Source organism: Heptranchias perlo, chromosome 5 (assembly GCF_035084215.1).
Source record: "Heptranchias perlo isolate sHepPer1 chromosome 5, sHepPer1.hap1, whole genome shotgun sequence".
NCBI lineage: Eukaryota > Metazoa > Chordata > Chondrichthyes > Hexanchiformes > Hexanchidae > Heptranchias > Heptranchias perlo.
Genome location: NC_090329.1, coordinates 9,057,908 through 9,084,906, shown reverse-complemented (window position 1 = coordinate 9,084,906; position 26,999 = coordinate 9,057,908). Strand labels below are relative to the sequence as shown.

Genomic DNA, 26,999 nt, shown 5'->3' with positions numbered 1-26,999 from the left:
ACTTTGGTTTTGAATTCATGGTGACCCTGCTCATAATTACAGTTAGGGGCAGTAAAGATCAGTTCAGATGAGTTGATCTACTTAATTAGAATCAGTTGGAATTTAAGTATGAAGATGATTGTGATTTGTTGACACAATCTTCCAGAGGTTATGGATTACTGAAGTGGATAAATCTGAGAAAGGGTGAGGTAACAATTCAATTAACTTTTATTATTCAGCTTTGCTGTGCTATTGAGGTTAACAATTCATCTTCAAATTGTGGAATATTGCTTATGAAATGATGGTACCTGGCTATAATTATAAGACTTTAACCCAATAAAGGGGTTCATCACAAGAGCAAAGCTACTCTGCTTTATGAATATCATTTTAATCCCCAGATTAGATTACAACCGTTGGATCACTTTGTAGTATCTGAAATGCTATATAATAGTCAAACCTCTATTATTATCTAACTAGGGGACCAAACAGATTGGCTATAATTTACAAGTGGCCTTGATATACAGTCAGATTGCTTGACTGCCAGTCCCATATATACTATGACTGGTGGTCATTTCACAATTTTACTAAAATTCATGTTTAATTGAAAGAATCATGTTAATGTCATTTTGACACCACATTAATCTTCAAATCTTACAGTACCGTCATAAATCTTGGGGAATGGTTCAGCTGGAACAGATTCTGAAGCTTTGGTCAACTTTGGGCATAGCAAGGTGCTCTTAATGAGTGAAAATGTGAAAAAAATTACCAACATTTACATCATTCTTTTGCATGCCATTCTTCACACTTTCAGTCATTCTGTACAAGTGGGATTACCAAAGAAAATCCTTAATTGACCTTATCAAGTGGTTGTAATATAGAATACAGAGGTTACCATTGTACAGGGAATAATCAAATTGTATTAGCTCTTGGCCAGGCATACATGTGACGGAAGCAGAGCTCTATCATGTTTCAAATTCTAACATGTCTGTATATGTGTTTTTCATTATGATTGTAGATATATATACAAACAATAATGTGGTTGTTTTTGAATTAACAAGTGTTAAAAATGTAATCTGTTAACATGGAAATAGTTTTGCTCTGCTGGCCACAAAGATGGTGCTGTGGTTTCTGAAAGATGCAGGAAGGGTCTTTGATTTGCACATTACAAAGGATGTGGAGATTTTGCCCTCGGACTAATCAGGTTATACCTTGTCAAGACATTGATTTGATTTGTGAGGCATGGGCCAAGTGTAAGTGGCAGCTTTCACGTGTCCTTTGATCTGGTTTGATTGGCATTGTTTTAACCACAGGTCTATTGTTGGATGAATACGTGTGGCAACTATTCCTGTATTCCACTGTTTAGTTTCAGTTGTGTCTAAAGGTGAACTCTATGCAGGAAATAATGGATATTACCCAACCCATGTACCAATATCATATCAGCAAATATTAAATTAAATGTCTTAATTGACTGTGTAAAATATATTTACTAACTCTTGTAAACTGATTCAATCTTTTTCTGTTTTTATATGTATTCATACTGTCAGTATCTGGCTATATCATTTTGCTTCTATAAAATCCTAATCTTCAATTAAACTTGTAGTTTTACCCTGAACAATATGGCCTGACAATATGGTGTTTTCAATTATCATAGAGGTGTCAATTGCATGGTGGGCAACCCATGCAGCCGACTGAGAGAGATAGCTCAGTAAAAGGCTAATTGTTAATCTTGCGATTCACTACTTCCATTCACAGTACACGTAGGGGTGAACGTTTTTAATCATATTGCACATCTGCTAGTGGAAACTGAATGAAGAGAGTTGGTAGAGAGCCTAAATTGCAATGACAATATTTGATAGTTCTAGATATGTGGCCACTTTTTATCTGGTGTCTGTAAGTGCAGGTTGGCCTCGAAGGGGGTGAATTTCTACAGGGTTCTCCCACTCATTCATCACAAATTTGTTCGACGAGCTACAGAAACCGAGGAAAAACGGCATAAACAGCGTTCATGCTGTTTATCTGAAGCGTCTGTGGCTCTTCTGCCAAAGTTACTGTGGATGAGCGGGTGAACCCTTTGAGAAATTCACCCTCTATATGCTTTGTGTGGAATTTTACAGATTTCTGGGCCATTCCAGTGCAGCAGTGTTGCAGTCGCAATGTTAGTGCAGGGTGATTGACATTCACTGGATGGCTTTATCTTTCCTTCTGGTGTAATTGCTGTTTACAGGGTAAAAACGTTTTAGTCAAACGCCATACACCTGTACGTGTTTACAGGATAGCAGATACAGAGGAATAACTGGAAACTAGTAATCTTGTTGAGGGTCTCAGATTATGTCTTAAATTATAAGGATGAAAATAGAGTTTATTTGTGAGTGTCACTTAATAATCAACATTACAAAAGGTGTGGTGAGTTGTACTAGCTGGGAGAATCATACAATATTTTGAATGGCAAGTCCAGATTGTGCAAAGTGAAATGAGATTTATAAGGAAGCAGCAGATCTGTCTTGAATCACTTCCATTCAATTGGTGTAGATGTATTTATTTCAATTTCCTAGCTTTTCTTTCTCAGGTTCTCTTGCCAGCTGCTCCTCACTGTCATGCATCATCTCTTGGCGAGGGAGGGGATGCTTCCCAAGGCCGCTGCTCAATTCTGTATGGCTGAAATCAGTGTTGCCCCATGATTGACTGCCGGTGGCTTCAGCAAGGCTGGACTAGTCCTCCCAGCTGGCTTCCCCCTCTGCAAAGTGGAAAGATTTGTGAGCACCATTACATTTAGAGCAGGGCTGATTCATGCAGCAGGGCTGAATTACACAGCAGGCTTCACATGCTCTGGTTGGACAAATGGAGCTCAGCACACTGTGCATTCACAGGCACTCAAACGATGGCTATAATTTTAACCTTATGCAATGGGGCAGTTGACACATTGTAAACCATAGAAAGCTAAAAGTAAAGTGTAATATACAAGTCCAGTGGAAATTTTTACAGTTTCCTTCAGAAATTGTCACAGTTGTACTGTCGTCGGTGCAAAGCCAAAGCTTGTGAGACTATTGTAGCACCTGTTATTAAGTTCAGTTATTTACATGATTTCAGAGCTTCAAAACATGTGGTGTTATTCTTCGCCATTTCAGCTAGACCGCATGCATTTGTCAATCATACAAGCAGCTACAGGTCAAAATGAACAGTTAGGGAATTTTCACATTCTTGATTATGGTTATAAAGTTACACCAATATTGATGCATCTTCTCAAAAGAAAAGGAACATTTCAGTAAAGATAAAATCTGTATCAACTATGAAGTCCAACAGTTCCAGTATTAACAGTTTCCATAAAGTCACTGATAAATAAAATCAATGATGCATGGTTTTCGTACTACTAAACTACTCCTTGTTGTTAGGGTAGCAGGCTTGGTATTTGTAGAGTTAGTTCCAGTCGTGGTGCTGCTTCACTGTTTTTGTTGCTGGCTCACTATATTGTTGCTTACCGGCCTCTGTCTTTTCCTCTCACGCACTGTTGCTGGCTAGCCCTACTTGTCACAATCAGGCTGGTTTTAACCGGCGGAAAATAGGCAGTAATGGATTGGCCGCCCGTTACACACCAGGCCGTTACACACCCGCCCGTTACACACCCGCCCGTTACACACCCGCCCGTTACACACCCGCTCGCTTTTCCTCTCCATTGATTTCAGTGGAAAGGAAAATTGGACAGGTGTATAATAGGTGTCCGATCCTCTACCGTCCATTTTCTGCTGTCGCCGAAAGTTAAAATCAGCCCTACTATGGTGTGTAAATGGATTCTTATTTATCCACACATGCATTGGGAATTTTCTCGGTGGTTCTTCCATTCTTTTTACATGACATATCTGAGATTTCTACCTATCTTTTGTTGAGGTTATAGCAGTTGAACTCAAGGAAATTTCTGACAATAATGATTGTTTTCCGCAGGTGTCTTCAATTCCTCCTGAACACCTTTGCATCTTCAGTCCTTACATTAAAGAATCTGGTAGCCACTTTCTGACACTTGGACTCACATCCATTTCCCTTTTCCAGTTGGCTGAAATTTTACAACTTCACCTTCTCTAAACTTATCAAGCTCTTTGGTACCTTTATTGTAGAACTGCTGCAGGTAGAATTTCATTTTTGCATCATTTACTAACCTCAACTTCAAAAATTGCCTTGCTGTAGGGAGGAATTTCTTGGTTCTTCTGCCAAACAGTCTTTGGGCAGGGTTTGGTGCATTGAAAAAGTCCACAAGAGTGACTTAAGGATGTGCCTTGGACTCCTGCTTTTTCTAGAAGTGCCTTTGCAATTTTAAGTGTTCTCTACCTCACCATTTGATTGTGGATATCCTCGGTAAGCTGGTGATAAGAGTGAACTCCTATTGTCATACAAACTGTTGGAACTTTCTTGAGTTAACCGATGGTCTATTGTCCATTATATCCTAATTTGGAATACTGCAGTGTGCAAAATGAGCTTTCACTGTAGCATTGACTTTACCAGACAGTCTGTCAGCATAATCAACAGAGCATGTGAGATAGTTCCTTCCATCTGTTTCAAATACATCACACCCTCCATGTGCCTTTCTAATATTTGGTGGTTAATAAGCAGTTCCTTTTACTGTTTGGCTTGAAACAGTTGGCATAAATCACACCTAGGTATGTTTGTCAGTATGTCCTTGTTCAGTAGAGGTTGGTAAATCACTTCTGCAGTTCTCCAGAGACAACCCTGGATTCCAACATGGCTGGATAGATCATTTCTTCTCTCATACAGAATGGTGTAACTATTCATTCTCCCTTGAATATCAGACCATCCCGTATCCTGACTGCCTCACGTTGAAATATACACCAGTCTGGGTGGCACCTCTCTTGTGTCAGACCATTCTTCATTGATTGTCATTCTCAATCATTTGCGATCTTCAAGTACTCCAGTAGCTTGCTGCGTGTTGGTCATTCCATTCTCAGAGAGGGGTAAATATTGCAGAAAATTGTGTTTTTATATATTTTTCTGCTTCTGAATGTGCATCAATTGACATGGCGTCCTTGTCAACTTTTCTGGTCATATGATGTGGAAAACGTCTGGTTAGTGTATCAGCAAGAAACCTCTTTCACAGACAATATAAAACTCCTATTTTTGAAAATGTGGCACTCTTCTTCTCTGGAGCCTTTTCGATGCATTAATTAAACTTTTTCCAAATGGCTTCATTTGCTTGTTTTTGCCTTAGGACTTACTGTTTACATACCAAAAACAATGGCAAGAGTTTTTTTTCAATCTGAGCATCATTTCTCTCTTTTCCTGTTAGAAATTTGCAGGTAGAAGGCACAGGCTGTCATTTTATGAGTACCATGTGAATGTTGACCTGGTCCAGGTGCTAGAGTCATTTACAGTTTTTCTTCAAAAGAGAAAGGAAGTTAGAAGGTACTTTCAACTGTTCCAGTCTTTTCAGAGAGTGTATCACACTGTAGAAGGATATATTTATTGATGTTGAAGTATTTTAATGCTGATGATTAAGAAATGATCTTTCTGACCTTTCTGAAATATTTATCACAGTGACAGTCCCATATCAAGCCAACTTATTTCTTTACCTCTGATAACTTTGGAGAAAACTGAGGAGGATAGTTACTCATTCTGAGATTGCGGCAGAAGGTTTGCTTCAGGGGCTGCTGTGTGGGAGTCTGATTTAAATATTATAACGAGGCGACCCGTCTCTCGAGAGCGGGTCACAGACACGGCTCGTAACCGACCACCGTAAAAATGGCGGCAGGTGCATATGCGGCGAGTTGGGGTCGCGTTAAGCGATTTAAAATTTTTAACCCCCTCCACGATCCTTTCCCGTCCACTGATTCTTCTTTTCCCAAATTGTTTAATTTTTGTTTTGTTGAACACGAGATCAAATTGGGCAGGGCAGCCTTGAGGAAGAGTTTATTGAGTGTATTAGGGATGGATTTCTTGAGCAGTATGTAACTGATCCTACAAGGGGGCAAGCAACCTTGGACCTGGTCCTGTGTAATGAGCCAGGATTAATTAATAATGTCCTTGTTAAGGATCCCCTTGGAATGAGTGACCATAACATGGTTACATTCCATATCCAATTAGAGGGTGAGAAGGTTGGTTCTCAAACAAGCGTACTGAGCTTGAATAAAGGAGACTATGATGGTATGAGAGCGGAATTGATTAAAGTGGACTGGGAAAATAGATTAAAGGGTAAGACGGTACATGAGCAGTGGTGTTCATTTAAGGAGTTATTTTACAACTTTCAAAAAAAAAATTCCACTGAGGAAAAAAGGGTGTAAAAGAAATGACAGCCATCCTAAAGAAATTAAGGATAGTATCCGACTAAAAACAAGGACATATGAGGTAGCCAAACTTAGTGGGAGGATAGAAGATTGGGAAGTCTTCAAAAGACAGCAAAAAGTAACGAAAGGATTGATTAAGAAAGGGAAGATAGATTATGAAAATAAATTAGCAAAAAATATAAAAACAGATAGCAAGAGTTTCTACAGTTATATAAAAAGAAAAAGGGTGGCTAAGGCAAACGTAGGTCCCTTAGAGGATGAGACCGGGAAATTAATGGTGGGAAACATGGAGATGGCAAAAATGCTGAACAAATATTTCGTTTCAGTCTTTACGGTAGAGGACACTAAGAATATCCCAACACTGGACAAACAGGGGTCTCTCGGGGGGGAGGAGCTAAATACGATTAAAATCACTAAGGAATTGGTACTCAGTCAATTCATGGGACTCAAGGCGGATAAATCCCCTGGACCTGATGGCTTACATCCTAGGGTCTTGAGGGAAGTGGCAGTCGGGATTGTGGATGCTTTGGTAATAATTTTCCAAAATTCTCTGGACTCGGCAAAGGTCCCGGCAGATTAGAAAGCTGCTAATGTAACACCCTTATTTAAAAAGGGTAGTAGGCAGAAGGCTGGAAATTATAGACCAGTTAGCCTAACATCTGTGGTGGGTAAAATTTTGGAGTCTATTATTAAGGAGACAGTAGTGGAACATTTGGATAAACATAATTTAATAGGACAAAGTCAGCATGGCTTTACGAAGGGGAAGTCATGTCTGACAAATTTGCTTGAGTTCTTTGAGGACATAACGTACAAGGTGGATAAAGGGGAACCAGTGGACGTAGTGTATTTAGACTTCCAGAAGGCATTCGACAAGGTGCCACATAAAAGATTATTGCTCAAGATAAAGAATCACTGGATTGGGGGTAATATTCCTGCATGGGTGGAGGATTGGTTATCTAACAGGAAGCAGAGAGTTGGGATAAATGGTTCATTCTCGGACTGGCAACCAGTAGCCAGTGGTGTTCCGCAGGGGTCATTGCTGGGTCCCCAACTCTTTACAATCTATATTAACGATTTGGAGGAGGGGACCGAGTGTAACATATCAAAGTTTGCAGATGATACAAAGATGGGAGGGAAAGTGGAGAGTGAGGAGGACATAAAAAACCTACAAGGGGATATAGACAGGCTGGGTGAGTGGGCGGAGATTTGGCAGATGCAATACAATATTGGAAAATGTGAGGTTATGCACTTTGGCAGGAAAAATCAGAGAGCAAGTTATTATCTTAATGGCGAGAAACTGGAAAGTACTGCAGTACAAAGGGATCTGGGGGTCCTAGTGCAAGAAAATCAAAAGGTTAGTATGCAGGTGCAGCAGGTGATCAAGAAGGCCAACGGAATGTTGGCTTTTATTGCGAGGGGGATAGAATATAAAAATAGGGAGGTATTGCTGCCGTTATATAAGGTATTGGTGAGACCGCACCTGGAATACTGCATACAGTTTTGGTCTCCATACTGAAGAAAAGACATACTTGCTCTCGAGGCAGTACAAAGAAGGTTCACTCGGTGAATCCCAGGGATGAGGGGGCGGACATATGAGGAGAGGTTGAGTAGATTGGGACTCTACTCATTGGAGTTCAGAAGAATGAGAGGCGATCTTATTGAAACATATAAGATTGTGAAGGGGCTTGATCGGGTGGATGCAGTAAGGATGCTCCCAAGGATGGGTGAAACTAGAACGAGGGGGCATAATCTTAGAATAAGGGGCTGCTCTTTCAAAACTGAGATGAGGAGAAACTTCTTCACTCAGAGGATAGTAGGTCTGTGGAATTTGCTGCCCCAGGAAGCTGTGGAAGCTACATCATTAAATAATTTTAAAACAGAAATAGACAGTTTCCTAGAAGTAAAGGGAATTAGGGGTTACGGGGAGCGGGCAGGAAATTGGACATGAATTTAGATTTGAGGTTAGGATCAGATCAGCCATGATCTTATTGAATGGCGAAGCAGGCTCGAGGGGCCAATTGGCCTACTCCTGCTCCTATTTCTTATGTTCTTATGTTCTTATTAAGATAGAGGTGTTAAAAATCATTAACAGTTTTGATAGAGTCAATAAGGAGAAACTGTTTCCAGTGGCAGAAGGGTCGGTAACCAAAGGACACAGATTTGGCAAAAGAGCCAGAGCCGAAATGAGGAAATATTTTTTATGATCTGGAATGTACTGCCTGAAAGGACGGTGGAAGCAGATAATGACTTTCAAAAGGGAATTGGATAAATACTTGAAGGGAATAATTTACAGGGCTATGGGGAAAGAGCAGGGGAGTGGGACTAATTGGATCGCTCTTTCAAAGAGCCGTCACAGGCACAATGGGCCGAACGGACTCCTTCTGTGCTGTACCTTACTCTGATACGATGAAATGTTAGAACCCTGAAGCACTCTGTCACCTGGATCATCGAACAGTCTCAGGTATTCATTCTCAGGTAGAAATGGAGTGCTAAAGTCTTGCTAAAATCTAATTTGTGTGTTAATTATGAGCATGTCGGCATGCAGTTTGTTAGCATATTGATTTTTACACAGATCCAAAAATTCCAATTAAGAGAATGTAACTTTTATCTCGGTCACACTTAGCTTTATCTGCAGCGTGTAGTCACAGTTTGCCATTGTCCTGATGTCTCAGCCTTCGACACTTGGCTGAGAAATGGTTCAATTCTCTGCATGCGTTATATTGCCAACCCCAAGCAGGAGAGGCTTCTTTCTTTTTTTCTGATATGTCGGGCCAGAATGTCCTTGACCTGACTCATGCCGAACTTAACGCCAATTTCTTCGCTGATCTCGTCGATGGTGACTTGCGCTGAAATTTCCTGAGAATCTCCTCCGCATACACCAGAACGTAAAAACTGGTGTAAACCAAGCGGAATTCAGCGTAAACATTTGGGGCACAATGAAAGCACAGAACATATGCCATCTTCTTTGTTTAAGCCCCTCTTTATCTTATTGATGTCATGAAAATTAAAGTTTGAAGCCATCAAGCCATTAGTTGTATACATTAAGCACAGCACATTTAAGAAAATGCAATTGTGGAAGCTTTCCTCTTTTTCATGTAATAAATTTTTGTGCCGTTTTTAAAAAAGACATTGAAAGATATAGAAAATACAGATCAGATCTCAGTAAGGAGAAATAAAAAAAAATTATCACTCAGGCAATGAAGTCGAAAATCTACCCCAGTATTTTCTACAGTTTCATTCCGTTCATACGTAAGTTTTGCTTCCCTTGATGCCGTCCAAAACAACAACCTCATTAAATTGACTAAGTGCCAAACTAAATTTCGTAATGGGATTAACTTGTTCGCCAGACTGTTTTGTCCACTTTCTGAAGAGGTTAAGTTCGTAGAATCATAAAATCACAGAGTGGTTACAGCACAGAGGGAGGCCATTCAGCCCATCGAGCCTGTGCTGGCTTTTCATAAGAGCAATCCACTTGGTCCCATTCCCCCATAGCCTTGCCTATTTTTTCCCCTTCCAGTGTTTATCCAATTCCTTTTTGAAAGCCACAATTGAATATGCATCCACCACTCTTTGAGGCAGAATTCCAGATCATAACTACTTGCTGCATAAAAAAGTATTCCCTCATGTCGCCTTTGGTTCTTTTGACCGCCGCCTTAAGTCTGTGTCCTCGCGTTCTCGACCCTCTGCCAATGGAAACAGATTCTCTTTATTTACTTTTTCTACATCCTTCATGATTTTGGACACTTCTATTAAATCTCCTCTCAACCTTCCGCTGCTCCAAGGAGAACTCCCCAGCTTCTCCAGTCTGTCCACATAACTGAAGTTCCTCATTCCTGGAACCATTCTAGTAAACCTTTTCTGCACCATCTCTACGGCCTTTACATCCTTCCTAAAGTGTGGTGCCCAGAATTGGACACAATACTCCAGTTGTGGCTGAACCAGTGTTTTATAAAGGTTCAACATAACTTCCATGCTTTTGTACTCTATGCCTCTATTTATAAAGCCCAGGATCCCATATGCTTTTTTAAAGCTGTCTCAACCCGTCCTGCCACCTTCACCTTGTGCACATATACTCCCAGGCCTCTCTGTTCCTGCACCCCCTTTAGAATTGTACCATTTAGTTTATATTGCCTCTCCTCATTCTTCCTGACAAAATGTATCACTTTACACTTTTCTGCGTTAAATTTCATCTGCCAAGTCATAGAGTCATAGAGTCATAGAGTCATACAGCACGGATAGAGGCCCTTCGGCCCATCGTGTCCGCGCCGGCCATCAGCCCTGTCTACTCTAATCCCATATTCCAGCATTTGGTCCGTAGCCTTGTATGCTATGGCATTTCAAGTGCTCATCCAAATGCTTCTTGAATGTTGTGAGGGTTCCTGCCTCCACAACCCTTTCAGGCAGTGAGTTCCAGACTCCAACCACCCTCTGGGTGAAAAAGTTCTTTCTCAAATCCCCTCTAAACCTCCCGCCTTTTACCTTGAATCTATATCCCCTTGTTATAGAACCCTCAACGAAGGGAAAAAGCTCCTTAGTATCCATCCTATCTGTGCCCCTCATAATTTTGTACACCTCAATCATGTCCCCCCTCAGCCTCCTCTGCTCCAAGGAAAACAAACCCAATCTTCCCAGTCTCTCTTCATAGCTGAAGCGCTCCAGCCCTGGTAACATCCTGGTGAATCTCCTCTGCACCCTCTCCAAAGCGATCACATCCTTCCTGTAGTGTGGCGACCAGAACTGCACACAATACTCCAGCTGTGGCCTAACCAGTGTTTTATACAGCTCCATCATAACCTCCTTGCTCTTATATTCTATGCCTCGGCGAATAAAGGCAAGTATCCCATATGCCTTCTTTACCACCTTATCTACCTGTTCCGCCGCCTTCAGGGATCTGTGAACTTGCACACCAAGATCCCTCTGACCCTCTGTCTTGCCTAGGGTCCTCCCATTCATTGTGTATTCCCTTGCCTTGTTAGTCCCTCCAAAGTGCATCACCTCGCACTTTTCCAGGTTAAATTCCATTTCCACTGTTCCGCCCATCTGACCAACCCATCTATATCGTCCTGCAGACTGAGGCTATCCTCCTCACTATTTACCACCCTATCAATCTTTGTATCATCAGCGAACTTACTGATCATACCTTTTACATTCATATCCAAGTCATTAATGTAGACCACAAACAGCAAGGGACCCAGCACCGATCCCTGTGGTACCCCACTGGCCACAGGCTTCCAGTCACAAAAACAACCTTCGACCATCACCCTCTGCCTTCTGCCACTAAGCCAGTTTTGTATCCAAAGTGCCAAGGCACCCTGGATTCCATGGGCTCGTACCTTCTTGACCAGTCTCCTGTGGGGGACTTTATCGAAGGCCTTACTGAAATCCATGTATACCACATCCACTGCGGTACCCTCATCCACACGCCTAGTCACCCCCTCAAAAAATTCAATCAAATTAGTCAGACATGATCTTCCCTTGACAAAGCCATGTTGACTATCCCTGATTAATCCTTGCTTCTCCAAGTGGAGACTAATTTTGTCCTTCAGAATTTTTTCCAATAATTTTCCTACCACTGATGTTAGGCTCACTGGCCTGTAGTTCCCCGGTTTTTCCCTACTCCCCTTCTTGAATAATGGTATTACATTAGCGGTTCTCCAGTCCTCTGGCACATCCCCTGTGGCCAGAGAGGTTCTGAATATATGTGTCAGAGCCCCCGCAATCTCCTCCTTTGCCTCACACAGTAGCCTGGGATACATTTCGTCCGGGCCTGGGGATTTATCCATTTTTAGGCCTGATAAAACCGCCAATACCTCCTCCCGCTCGATGTTAATATGTTCGAGTATATCACAGTCCCCCTGCCGTATTTCTATGTCTACATCGTCCTTCTCCATAGTGAAAACAGATGCAAAAAATTCATTTAGAACCCCTCCTACATCTGCCGGCTCCACACACAGATTGCCATTTTTGTCCCTAATGGGCCCTATTTTTTCCCTAGTCATCCTCTTACCCTTAATATACTTATAAAACATCTTAGGATTTTCCTTTATTTTGCTCGCCAGTGTTATTTCATGGCCCCTCCTTGATCTCCTAATTTCTTTTTTAAGTATCCCCCTGCAGTTTTTGTACTCCTCTAGGGCTTCCTCCGTCTTTAGCCTTTTGTATCTGCCAAAAGCCCTCCTTTTTTTCCTAATCCATTCTCGTATATCCCCTGACATCCAAGGTTCCCTGGAGTTCTTGGAACCACCCTTGACCTTTACGGGAACATGTTGCCATTGTATGGTCTCAATCTCCCTTCTGAAAGACTCCCATTGCTCCGATGCGGATTTTCCTACAAGCAGCTGATCCCAGTCCATTTTGGCCAGATCCTGCCTTATCCTATTAAAATCGGCCTTCCCCCAATTTAGAACCTTTATTTCCGGCCCCTCCCTGTCCTTTTCCATGACCACCTTAAATCTCACCGAATTATGGTCACTGTCACCAAAGTGCTCACCTACTAGCACTTCTTCCACTTGGCCGGCCACATTCCCTAGAATTAGGTCCAGTACCGCCCCCTCTCTTGTAGGACTTTCTACATGCTGGCTCAAAAAGCTCTCCTGGATGCACGTTAAGAATTTTGTACCCTCTAAGCCTTTTACACTCTGAGTATCCCAGTTAATATTGGGGAAGTTGAAATCCCCCACGATTATTACCCTATTATTTGCACAATTTTCTGAGATTTGCCTACATATCTGTTCCTCGATCTCCCCCTGACTGTTTGGGGGCCTATAGTACACTCCCATCAAAGTGCTTGCCCCCTTTTTGTTTTTAAGCTCCACCCATATGGCCTCATTAGAGGAACCTGCTAATATATCATCCCTCCTTATGGCAGTAATTGATTCTTTAATTAATATTGCGACCCCCCCTCCTCTTATACCTCCCCCTCTGTCTCGCCTGAAGATTCTGTACCCCGGAATATTGAGCTGCCAGTCTTGCCCCTCCCTCAACCATGTCTCTGTGACAGCAACAATATCATACTCCCATGTGTTTATCAACACCTTCAGTTCATCCACCTTATTCGCAAGACTCCTTGCATTAAAATAGATGCCATCCAGCCTTGCCCTTACATATTTGCCCTGTCTTCCAAGCTGACTTGTTTTTTTCTCTATATTTGGCTGCACATCACCCCCTATTGTAGCTCCACTCTGTATCCCATCCCCCTGCCAAGTTAGTTTAAACCCCCCCCAACAGTGCTAGCAAACCTCCCCGCAAGGATATTTGTCCCGCTCTGGTTCAGGTGCAACCCGTCCGACTTGTACAAGTCCCACCTTCCCCAGAAGCAGGCCCAGTGATCCAGGAAACTGAAACCCTCCCTCCTGCACCAACTCTTTAGCCACGCATTCATCTGTTCTATCCTCCTATTTCTATACTCACTAGCCCGTGGCACTGGGAGTAATCCAGAGATTACAACCTTTGAGGTCCTGCTCTTTAATCTGCTACCTAGCTCCCTAAATTCTTGATGCAGGACCTCATCTCCCTTCCTACCTATGTCGTTGGTCCCAATGTGGACCACGACCTCTGCCTGCTCACCCTCCCCCTTGAGAATGCCCTGTAGCCGCTCAGTGACATCCATGACCCTGGCACCAGGGAGGCAACAAACCATCCTGGAGTCACGTTTACGGCCACAGAAACGCCTGTCTGTTCCCCTTACGATAGAATCCCCTACCATTATAGCTCTTCCACTCTTTTTCCTCCCAGCCTGTGCAGCAGAGCTACCCCTGGTGCCAGGAAGTTGGCTGCTGCTGCCTTCCCCTGATAAGTCATCCCCCTCAACAATATCCAAAGCGGTATATTTGTTTGAGAGGGGGACGGCCACAGGGGACCCCTGCACTGCCTGCCTGCTCTTCTTACTCTGCCTGGTGGTCACCCAATTACTTCCTGCCTGTACAACCTTTACCTGCGGTGTGACCATCTCACTAAACGTGCTATCCACAACGTTCTCAGCATCGCGAATGCTCCATAATGAATCCATCCGCAGCTCCAGTGCCGCAATGCGGTTTGTCAGTAGCTGCAGCTGGATACATTTCCCGCACACATGGTCGTCAGGGACACCGGAAGGGTCCCTGATTTCCCACATGGAGCAGGAAGAGCATAACACGGGGCTGGACTGTCCTGACATGACTTACCCTTTAACTAATTAATTCAAATTAAATGAATCCCACCAATTTCAATTCAATTAAAAAGGTATACTCAAGGGCCCTTGCTGAACAGCAGTCCCCCACTACACAACAGAGACCAGAGAATCCACAAACTCTAACCTTAGACAAATTCAGCAGGAAAATACTCACCAGCCAATCACTTACTTCTTCCTTGGTGACGTCCCACTTGGATTACTTTTTGCTTCTTATTTATCTTAGGTCCAGGAGTTAAGTCCCTGTGATGTCGCACAGTAGTGGTCTCTTGGTGTAGGTCTGCTGCTGCTTTTATTCCACAATCTCAGTCTTCTACTCTCAGGTCCACTACCGCTCTGCAGGAAAAGCAAGGCAAAGCAGCACCTCCTTCCCCCACTTCACCAAACTCCCACACTTACCGAACTCTCAGCACACTGTGTTGTCCTCACACCGTGCTGTCCGCTTGAGTACTGTGCACAGTTCTGGTCACCACATTACAGGAAGGATGTAATTGCACTAGCGAGGGTACAGAGGAGATTTACGAGGATGTTGCCAGAACTGGAGAATTTTAGCTATGAAGAAAGATTGGATAGGCTGGGGTTGTTTTCCTTGGAACAGAGGAGGCTGAGGGGTGATTTGATTGAGGTGTACAAAATTATGAGGGGCCCAGATAGAGTGGATAGGGAGGACCTATTTCCCTTAGTGGAGGGGTCAATAACCAGGGGGCATAGATTTAAAGTGATTGGTAGAAGGATTAGAGCGGAAATTAGGAAAAATGTTTTCACCCAGAGGGTGGTGGGGGTCTGGAACTCACTGCCTGAGAGGGTGGTAGAGGCAGAAACCCTCAATTCATTAAAAAAATACCTGGATGTCGCCTGAAGAACCGTGACCTGCAGGGCTACGGACCAAATGCGGGAAAGTGGGATTGGGCTGGGTGGCTCGTTTCTCAGCCAGCGCAGAGACAATGGGTCCAATGGCCTCCTTCTGTGCCGTAAATTTTCTATGATTCTATGGAGTGTTCGTCCATTCCACCTTTTTTAACCGCTTTCTCAACCTGCCTTGCCTTCAACGATTTGTGCACATATACCCCCAGATCTCTCTGTTCCTGTGCCCCTTTTAGAATTGTGCCCTCTAATTTATATTGCCTCGCCTTGTTCTTCCAACCGAAATGTATCACCTCACATTTTTCTGTGTTAAATTTCATCTGCCACGTGTCCGCCCATTCCACCAGCCTCTTGAAGTCTATCACTATCCTCCTCACTGTTCACTACCCTTCCAAGTAATTGTTTCAACTGCAAATTTTGAAATTGTGCCCTGTACACCCATATCCAAGTCATTAATATATATCAAAAAAAGCAGTGGTCCCAGTACCGACCCCTGGGGAACACCACTGTACACCTTCCTTCAGTCCGAAAAACAACCGTTCACCACTACTGTCTGTTTCCTGTCACATAGCCAGTATCGTATCCATGTTGCCACTGCCCCTTTTATTCCTTAGGCTTCAGTTTTGCTGACAAGCCTGTAATGTGGCACTTTATCAAATGCCTTTTGAAAGTCCATATATACAACATCAACCGCATTACCCTCACCAACCCTCTCAGTTACTTTATCAAAAAAAAATCAAGTTAGTTAAACGCGATTTGCCTTTAACAAATCCGTGCTGGCTTTCCTTTATTAATCCACACTTGTCCAAGTGACTATTAATTCTGTCCCGGATTATCATTTCTAAAAGCTTCCCCACCACCAAGATTAAACTGACTGGCCTGTAGTTGCCGGGTTTATCCTTACACCCTTTTTTGGACAAGGATGTAACATTTACAATTCTCTCGTCCTTTGGCACCATCTAAGGATGATTGGAAGATTATAGCCAGTAACTCTGCAATTTCCACCCTTACTTGCCTCAGCAATCTACAATGCATCCCATCCAGACCAGTTGACTTATCCACTTTAAGTACAGCCAGCCTTTCTAGTATCTCCTCTTTATCAATTTTTAGCCCATCCATTATCTCAACTACCTCCTCTTTTACTGTGACTTTAGCAGCATCTTCTTCTTTGGTAAAGACAGATGCAAAGTACTCATTTAGTACCTCAGCCTTGCCCTCTGCCTCCATGTGTAGATCTCCTTTTTGGTCCCAAATCGGCCCCACCCTTCCTCTTACTACCCGTTTACTATTTATATGCCTATAGAAGACTTTTGGATTCCCTTCTCTGTTGGCCGCCAGTCTATTCTCATAGTCTCTCTTTATCCCTCTTATTTCCTTTCTCACTTCTCCTCTGTGCTTTCTATATTTATCCTGGTTCTCACTTGTATTATCAACCTGACATCTGTCATACACCCCCTTTTTCTGCTTCATCTTACTCTCTATCTCTTTCGTCATCCAGGGAGCTCTGTCTTTAGTTGCCCTACCTTTCTCCCTCATGGGAATGTGCTTAGACTGTAACCAAACCATCTCCTCTTTAAAGGTCGCCAATTATAGTTTTGCCTGCCAGTCTTTGATTCCAATTTACCTGGGCCAGATCCGCTCTCAACCCACTAAAATTGGTCCTCCTCCAATTAAGTATTTTTATTCTAGATTGTTCCTTGTCCTTTTCCATAACTAATCTAAACCTTATGATACTATCATCACTGTTCCCTAAATGTTCCCCACACTGACACTTGCTCCACTTGATCCACCTCATTCCCCAGAACCAGTTCCAGCAATGCCTCCTTCCTCATTGGGCCAGAAACATACCGATCAAGAAAGTTCCCCTGAACACATTTCAGAAATTCCCCCCCCCCTCTTTGCCCTTTACACTATTACTATCCCAGTCGACATTAGGATAATTGAAGTTACGAAGTGGACAGGTCAATCAGCGTTAATAAGAATTAAACACACCACAGACGATGCAGTTAGGAGGAAAGAAAATGAAATAGGCAAACCTTTCTACTCCCTTTTTATCAGATGTTTCTGAGAATAAAACTGCTTCAAAACCTGTGCTTCTGAGGAAAAAGCAGTGACGTAATTATCAGATCATTTCCGTGGGACACATTGAGAAAGGAGAAAGACTTGTCAACTGACTTATTCCAAACAAAGGAGATAGAGAATAAGATGAAGTGGAGAAAAAGGGCATATGACAGTTGTCAGATTGATAACACAAGTGAGAACCAGGCAGAATATGGAAAGTTCAGAGGGGAAGTGAAAAAGGAAATAAGAGGGGCAAAGAGAGAGTATGAGAATAGACTGGCGACCAACATAAAAGGAAATCCAAAAGTCTTCTGCAGAGATGTTAATGGTAAACGGGTAGTAAGAGGAGGGGTGGGGCCAATCGGGGACCATAAAGGAGATCTGCTCATGGAGAGTGGGCATGGCTGAGGTATTAAATGAGTACTTTGCACCGACCAGTCTTTACCAAGGAAGAAGATGCTGCCAGAGTCTCGGTAAAGGAAGATATAGTTAAGATACTGGATGGGCTAAAATTTGAGAAAGAAGAGGTACTAGAAAGGCTAGCTGTACTTAAAGTAGATAAGTCACCTGGTCCTGATGGGATGAACCCTCGGATGCTGAGGGAAGTAAGGTTGGAAATTGCGGAGGTACTGGCCATAATCTTCCAGACATCTTTAGATACGAGGATGGTGCCAGAGGACTGGAGAATTGCAAATGTTACACTCTTGTTCAAAAAAGGGTGTAAAGACAAACCCAGCAACTATAGGCCAGTCAGTTTAACGTCGGTGGTGGGGAAACTTTTGGAAACGATAATCCGGTTCAGAATTAACAGTCACTTGGATGAGGTTGGATTGATTAGGGAAAGCCAGCACGGATTTGTTGAAGGCAAATCATGTTTAATCAACTTGATAGAGTTTTTTGATGCGGTAGCAGAGAGGGGAGACGAGGGCAATGCAGTTGATGTGGTGTATATGGATTTTCAAAAAGCGTTTGATAAAGTAGCAACATGGATACAGAATTGGCTAAATGACAGAAAACAGAGAGTAGTGGTGAGCGGTTGTTTTTCAGACTGGAGGGAGGTGTGCAGTTGTGTTCCCCAGGGGTTGATGCTAGGACCACTGCTTTTCTTGATATATATTAATGACTTGGACTTGGGAGTACAGGGCACAATTTCCAAATTTGCAGATGACACAAAACTTGGAAAGGTAGTGAACAGTGAGGAGGATAGTGATAGACTTCAAGAGGACATAGACACTCCGGTGACATGGGCGGTCACGTAGCAGATGAAGTTTAACCCGGAAAAATGCGAGGTGATGCATTTCAGCAGGAAATATGAGGAGAGGCAATATAAACTAGAGGGCACAATTCTAAAAGGGGTGGAGGAACAGAGAGATCTGGGGGTATATGTGCACAAATCGTTGAAGATGGCAGGGCAGGTTGAGAAAGTGGTTAAAAAAGCATACGGCATCCTGGGCTTTATAAATCGAGGCATAGAGTACAAAAGCAAGGAATTTACGATGAACCTTTAGAAAACACTGGTTCGGCCACAACTAGAGTATTGTGTTCAGATCTGGGCACCGCACCTTAGGAAAGATGTGAAGGCCTTAGAGAGGGTACAGAGGAGATTTACAAGAATGAATACAGGGATCTAGTAAATCTCCTCTGCACCCTCTCTAAGGCCTTCACATCCTTCCTAAGGTGCGGTGCCCAGAACTGGACACAATACTCCAGTTGTGGAATGATTCCAGGGATGAGGGACTTAAATTACTTGGATAGACTGGAGAGGCTGGGATTGTTGACCTTGGAACAGAGAAGGTTGAGAGGAGATTTGATTGAGGTATTCAAAATCATGAAGGGTCCAGACAGATTGGATTGAGAGAAACTGTTCCCATTGGCGGAAAGGTCAAGAACCAGAGGGCATAGATTTAAGGTGATTGGAAAAAGAACCAAAGGTGGTATGAGGAAAAACTTTTTTACACTGCGAGTGGAATGCACTGCCCGAGGGGGTGGTGGTCAATTATGGCCTTCAAAAGGGAACTGGATAAGTACTTGAAACAAAAAAATGTGCAGGGCTACGGGCATAGGGCGGGGGAGTGGGACTAGCTGGATTGCTCTTGCATAGAGCCAGCGCAGACTCGAGGGGCCGAATGGCCTTCTTCCGTGCTGTAACCTTCTATGATTCTATGAAATGTTTTAACTGATTGGACCCCTCATTTGGGAATCTATTACAGAGTTTCCCAAACTGGGGGGGCGCAATGAGGTTATCAGGGTGCATGAGGAGGACAGGCTGAATTACCGTCCACTTGGTGGGATTTTAGCTTCAAACTTGCTTCGTTCATTTAATTTCATTTAAAACCTGATATTTAAAGAGACCACGTTAGTTAAGTCATTGCAAAACCATTTACAGCTATAAAACACGTCATACTGATGTCAAGAGCTCAAAAGAATACACCGTTACAATTTAACATATTGTAGTTTTTGTTCAGTGGTTTAAAGTGAACTTGGTTAAGAAGCAGTGCATGAACTTTCAGCCCATTTCATCACCTTCTATACTAACTTCCTTCTTTCCACTGCACATAACATGCACACTCCTTTCTAATTAGCCTCCCCTTTCTGCCCCTTTCCCCATCATTCACATTACCACAAAATCTCTGTCCCCATCCTCATTTCTCTGTGAACCATTAGCCTCCCCACTTCTCACTTTTGTGTGCATCAAGTTGAGAGATGTCAATACTGGGGATTGGAACACTTTCCATTTCAGGCATCTGTCTGCCAGCAACAAGAACTGCCACGCTGGGTATAATACAGCCAGATAAGAACACAAGAAATAGGAGCAGGAATTAAGGAATTGGATAAATTACTGAAGGGAAAAAATTTGCAGAGCTACGGGGAAAGAGCGGGGGGAATGGGACCACCTAGATTGCTCTTACAAAGGGCCGGCATGGGCTCTATGGGCCGAATGGCCTCCTTCTGCGCTGTAACCATTCTATGATTCTATGAATAGGCCAGACGGCCCCTCGAGCCTGCTCTGCAATTCAATCAGATCGTGACTGACCTTTGGCCTCAACTCCACTTTCCCGCCCTATCCCCATATCCCTTGATTCCCCTCGAGTCCAAGAATCTATCTATCTCAGCCTTGAATATACCCAATGACTCAGCATCCACAGCCCTCTGGGGTAGAGAATTCCAAAGATTCACAACCCTCTGAGTGAAGAAATTCCTCCTCATCTCAGTCTTAAATGGCTGACCCCTTATTCTGAGACTATGCCCCCTAGTTCTAGACTCTCCAGCCAGGGGAAACAACCTCTCAGCATCTACTCTGTCAAGCCCCCTCAGAATCTTATATGTTTCAATGAGATTACCTCTCATTCTTCTAAACTCCAGAGAGTATAGGCCCATTCTACTCAATCTCTCCTCATAGGACAGCCCTCTCACCCCAGGAATTAATCAAGTGAACCTTTGTTGCACCATCTCCAAGGCAAGTTTATCCTTCCTTAGATAAGGAAACGAGAACTGTACACAGTACTCCAGATGTGGTCTCAGCAAAGCCTTGTACAATTGTAGCAAGACTTCCTTACTCTTGTACTCCAACCCCCTTGCAATAAAGGCCAACATCCCATTTGCCTTCCTAATTGCTTGCTGTATCTGCATGCTAACTTTTTGTGTTTCATGTACAAGGACACCCAGACCTCTCTGATCACCAACATTTAATGGTTTCTCACCATTTAAAAAAAATGCTGCTTTTCTATTCTTCCTACCAAAGCAAATAACCTCACATTCCCTCACATTATACTCCATCTGCTGCCTCTTGCCCACTCACTTAACCTGTCTATATCCCTTTGCAGACTCCTTGTGCCCTCCTCACAGCTTACCTCTGAACAAATTTTTTGAAGAGGTGACTAAAGGAGTGGACAGGGGAATGTCTATGGATGTTGTTTATATGGATTTCCAGAAGGCATTCAATAAAGTCCCCTGTAAGTGACTGTTAGCTAAAGTTGAAGCCCATGGAATTGAGCGCGAATTATTGACCTGGTTAGGAAATTGGCTGAGCGGCAGGAGACAGAGAGTAGGGATAATGGGCAGGTACTCAAATTGGCAGGATATGACTAATGGTGTCCCATGGGGATCTGTGTCGGGGCCTCAACTATTTACTGTAGATATTAAGGACTTAGATAATAGGATAGAGAGCCACATATGCAAGTTTGCCGATGACACAAAGATAGGGGGACACAAAGCAAGCAGTTTAGATGGAAGCATAAAATTACAGAGAAATATTAATAGATTAAGTGAATGGGCAAAATCGTGGCAAGTATGAGGTCATCCACTTTGGACCTAAAAAGGATAGATCAGAGTACTTTCTAAATGGTGAAAAGCTTGAAACAGTGGAGGTCCAACTAGACTTGGGGCTCCATGTATATAGGTCATTTAAATGTCATGGACAGGTACAGAAAATAATCAAAAAGACGAATGGAATGCTGGCCTTTTATCTGGAGGACGAGAAATCAAGGGGGTAGAAGTTATGCTACAGCTATACAAAGCCCTGGTTAGACCACACCTGGAGTACTGTGTTAAGTTCTGGGCACCTCACCTTAGGAAGAATATATTGGCCTTAAGGGAGTGCAGCACAGATTTACTAGAATGATACCTGGACTCCAAGGGTTAAATTACGAGGAGAGATTACACAAACTAGGATTTTATTCCCTGGAATTTAGAAAATTAAGGGGTGACTTGATTGAAGTTTTCAAGATATTAAGGGGGACTGATAGGATAGATAGAGAGAAACTATTTCCGCTGGTTGGGGAGTCCAGGACTAGGGGACATAGCCTAAAAATTAGAGCCAGGACTTTCAGGAGTGAAGTTAGGAAACACTTCTACACACAAAGGGTGGTAGAAGTTTGGAACTCTCTTCTGCAAATGGCAGTCGATGCTAGCTCAATTATTAATTTTAAATCTGAGATTGATAGATTTTTGTTAACCAAAGGTATTAAGGGCTATGGGGCTAAAGTGGGTATATGGAGTTAGATCACAGATCAGCCATGAACTCATTGACTGGCGGAACAGACTCGAGGGGCTAAATGGCCTACTCCTGTTCCTCGGGTTCCTATGCTTACAAATGAGACCATGGTACAATCTTACCCTGGTGCCTTCCTGTAATATTTATTCAGTGACATGAAGCACTCTTGAAAACAACACAGAAATCAGTCCCTTGAGAGGCACTGGTTTAGCACTTACCCACCACATGTATAAAAACAGAACTGTAAATGTAGTGTGAACTTCTATTGGCATGTTACAGTGCCTGATTGGTACATATCTGAATCCAGGGAATGCCATATCAACTTGATTTAAATCTTTGAAAATAAAAAAAACGACAAGAATCCCAATGGGTGCATGATCACAAAGGTTGCCAATATTAAATGTTTCTCCCCCCAGTACTTTATCACTCACACTTGCCGAGATGTTTGTATTCTCTTTCTCTCTCTCTCTCAGACAAACAAAAGAAGCTCACTGAGCATGTTGCACACAGTAAATTTAATTAGCAAGACAGTCCTGTTGGGTTTTTCCAGTAACCATGCACAGAGCGGGTAAGGCCATCCACCCCATGGGACATCTCATCTTAAATACATTGCACAGGACGGGCACTCCTTTACAACCTTGCACCTATCTGGAGAACACCACTGGGTAGATCACCAACATGGAGGCTTGTTGTGCATCTTATCACATACTCCAGTACAATGGAAGCGGGATTTGGCTGTATATGTCACAAGTGCACGTATGTCACACAAATTGAAGATCTCTTTTTGGATTTAACTGCACTATTTTGGAAAGGGGGCGGAATAGAAGCCAACGTATGTCATTATGAGCCTCTGTGGATGGATCTCTTCGGTAGGAAATGCCGATCTGCATACAAGCTGTCATATCTCAGCTATTTCTGCATTAAACAAAAGTAGTAGAGTTACATGGCCAGGACTTTCCTTGAAGGCGGGACAGAAATCCCGTCTTTGCTAGTAAATTGGGTTTACGGCACACTTTCAGCAATGTTACAAGGGCCAAACGGGAGCAGCTCCAAGGAAATTCCTGGCCATTATTTTTCCTATCTTTGGACACATTTATAGTAGCAATCAATGTTCTGCTGTGATTTTATGCTGCAACGAGAAACTGGACCGATAATTAGAACACAAATCACAGTCATGCACATTAACAAATTGAAATATCCATCACAGCATAAAATACCTATGGGATGGTCTCATCAACTAACAGATGATTCTTAACGAGTGTCACTGCTCTTAATTGTTTTTATAACCTTAAGGAAAGAAGCCAAAACTTGACTGAATTTTACATTTGTAAATCTAACACGCTGCTTCTTCTTAGATGTACAGGTTTGTGTGCAGCTATTTAGGGGGGAAAAAATTCGATTGGGGCCGTTTTGTGGCTTAGGTAGCGTGAAGTGCTATTACCAAACGCCCAATGGCCCCTGGGCAGGCAGGACACAAGCTTTGACCCACCCGAGTACTCACTTGCAATCAGCGTTCCTTTCCAGGTCTTGCACTTTCCACCAGCAGGGGGAGGTCAATCTCTTAAAGGGAGAATGTTTCTTCGAAATCTCTTAAAGGTAGCTGGTACCTGAAAATGACAGTCTACTGTCTGCACGGAGTCTGAACTGACATCGGACATCGCACACGTAAAACAGAGATGCAGGTCCCGTCCCTATGTTTGCACACTGATGAGTTATGTTAGAATATTGCGCACTGCTAAATCCCACATCCTCCAATCTGCACGCCAGACCTCACTGATCTGCCGATCTGAGTTTGTACCAGGCCTGCGAGAGTGTTTGCACCAAGGTTCTCTGCTGATGCACTAGAGACCGTTGGTGCAAGAGGTGGACAGAAGGAGGGGCATCCTATATCCACGGGGGGGTGGGGGGAGGGAGGTAGGGGGCGACAAGAGGCCCTCCAGACATCTTCTGAAAAGGCAGTGGGAGGCAGTGGGGGATGAAGTCAATGGCAGGCACACAGCATCATGAACATGGATGCAGTGCAGGAAGAAGTTCAATGCTTTGACATGAGAGGTGAAGGTGAGTGAGGTCAACTGTCAAGTGGTGTCTCCTACCAACTGCACCAAGCACTACACCCCCATCACCCACATACCAATAAACTCTTTCCATCAGTACTCAACTCTTCCAATCAGATGCTTCCTCTCACCCTTACACATTACCACTGTTTCAAGCCGCCCACCCACAACTCACAGGCCACACACACTGGCAGCTATTCAACCGTGACAGGCACATCACCCAGACACACGTCCCGCTTTCTTGCAGGAGAAGGTGGCACATATCAAGAAGCAGCAAGTGGCAGTGGCATTTAGCCCGTTGAGCCTGTTCCGCCATTCAATGAGATCATGGTGGACCTGTGACCTAACTCCATATACCCGCCTTAGCCCCATATCCCTTAATACCCTTGCTTCACAGAAATCTATCAATTTCAGATTTAACATGCACAAGTGAGCTAGCATCAACTGCCGTCTGCAGAAGAGTGTTCCAAACGTCTCCCACCCTTTGCGTGTAGAAGCATTTCCTAACTTCACTCCTGCACGTCCTGGCTCTCATTGTTAGGCTATGTCCCCACATCCTAGTATTGAAGTCTAGGAGACCTCTAAAAACAGTTACAAATGTCTTGGCAGCCAGAAGCAATAATCCAGCAACTAACCTGTAAATCCTGCAAGGCCCCTTTAAATAGCGCTGGTTGGGGGTCCTCCATGCATTCTAAGACACGTTCGGACGGTCAGGGTTAAGACTGTGCGTTGAGTTGAGCGTTAAGTGCCAAAATGGTGTCTATCACTTTATATCATCGTTGCACAATGACTGAAACCATTTTCTCCCTACTTTACATGATTCCATCGTTCGTTATCTGCGCCTGCGCTAACTCCTGTACCAAGATGGCGTCTGGCGCACGTCACGCAGGAAACATGCGTGCGCATCCAAGACACCATCTTGGACGTCGGAGAGGCCGTGTAGTGCCAAAACAACGGGTGCTGCACGGCCCAATTTAGCGCCCATAGGTTTTAAAAAATGTAAAGCTCATCAGTCTTGGGAAAATTTCCCTTGAGAAAATCCAAATAAAACCTTTGAGAGAGGCATGAAATTAAGAATGGTTTGGTGTCGGAAATCACCGCAAAAAAAAACATTTTTAAAATGTGCCAATTCCATTGTAATGGACGTTCTGCATTTCGAATACATCTGTAATCTGCATCTCAAATTAGCCTAGACGGCCTGTGCTTATCTTTTAAATACTGATGAATGCTTAGCTCTCAAAGAGTAAAGAGTAAAAGTCGAAATTGGACCTCCATGAGTTCATTTTACAGCCATAAAATGGGACCAACGAGGGCCAATTTCGGGAACCAACGTCCTGTGCCCTGTCCGAGCCGATATTGGGTCGAGCCATTTTTTTGGGCGCCAAAGGTAATTTTTTTTTTAATAAGGATCTTCTAAAAACATTGCAGCGGTGCCAGGAGAAGTGAGAATATGCCCCACCGTCTCCACAGTTCTTGCGATCGGCCCCTCAGCTGCCAGCAAGGCAAGCGGCTCGACATTCATCTATTTAAAATGGACGAGCTGTCTGTGGAGGCACAGCAGCTGCCGGCAGCTCGCCCAAATAATGTACATGAGGCCCGCGGCCAAATTTCGGGCCGGCCTCGGGCCTCCCGGTTCGGGCGTGCGCTCACGGTGCGTCGTTTGTTATGTGCTAAAAAATGTGCCAGAACCAATTTTTACCCCAAAGAGTTCTCCTGATGAAAAGCTCCCAACTAATTCCTTGAGTTACTGCGCTTCTGGATTGGAGTGCACTTCAACCAAATTTCTTTTTGTAAGTTGCAACTTGCAAAGAGCGCCTAAAGCCTTATTTGAGTATTAATCCTTCGATTGCTGGCAGGTCCAGGGAAATAATTCTCCCTGGGATTTATAAATTTCAACTCATGCACTGTGATGCTGGGTTGAATGCTAACAGTACAGTTGCCAAAAAACAACCTGCAAATCCTTTTACTTACTTGTTTCTGCTGAACGAAGCCGTCTCCGAACATTCATTCTCGAGATGGGAGCAACTTCAAAAAACTTGGTTGGAAGTCTAAACACTGAGGCTTGACTTGGTGGTATCACAGATGTGAGCATGTCAATCTCTGAAATATATAATTGCGTCGAAGCAGGAAGGGTTCTAAATGGAGAAGTAAACTTGTCAACAAGTCACAGAGCAGGAGTATGCACAGACAAGTGAACTCGCCAGCAGCACGCTAAGAGTTAATGAAGTAAACAGTGCATCCGGCCTTAAATAGTCTTTAACACTAAGCGCTGGAAAACCCGTAACCGTCAAAACGGTTTGGGCCTCTCACCATTTAATTGGGCGGACAGCAATTCAGCCCGATTTCCCTGCCCATCACTGTCGATTCGGCACCCAAAGTTAAAATCTATCCGACTGTGTATTGTTTTAGACACCTTATTGCAACATACCCACTGCTCTGTGAAAATTGATAGCCTTGCTTAACGGTGAGCTTTCCAACAGGCCCCTCAAATGTATCTTTGCGATGATATTTCACCGTCGGGGGGGTGGGGGCACTTCCAACATCGGTGGGGGTGGAAAACCAGCAGGGTCAGCTCGGCCTCCCATTGTATACCCCGC

General features: G+C 43.5%; 1 protein-coding gene and 1 long non-coding RNA gene across 3 annotated transcripts in view; one reads left to right on the top strand and one right to left on the bottom strand.

Moving 5' to 3' along the window:
• Positions 1–26,999, top strand: part of LOC137321575 (CUB and sushi domain-containing protein 1-like) — a 2,214,006-nt gene that overhangs the window by 1,736,241 nt on the left and 450,766 nt on the right. The gene's annotated exons all lie outside the window — the stretch shown is intronic.
• On the bottom strand, positions 190–26,999 carry LOC137321574 (uncharacterized). 2 transcript variants are annotated; one of them, XR_010962852.1, is made up of 3 exons: positions 26,831–26,999; positions 26,374–26,502; positions 190–2,713 (listed from the first exon to the last, which is right to left on the bottom strand). It is a non-coding gene; the product is annotated as an uncharacterized lncRNA (long non-coding RNA). The 2 variants fall into 2 exon arrangements; XR_010962851.1 differs by lacking the exons at positions 26,374–26,502; positions 26,831–26,999 and adding an exon at positions 4,128–5,959.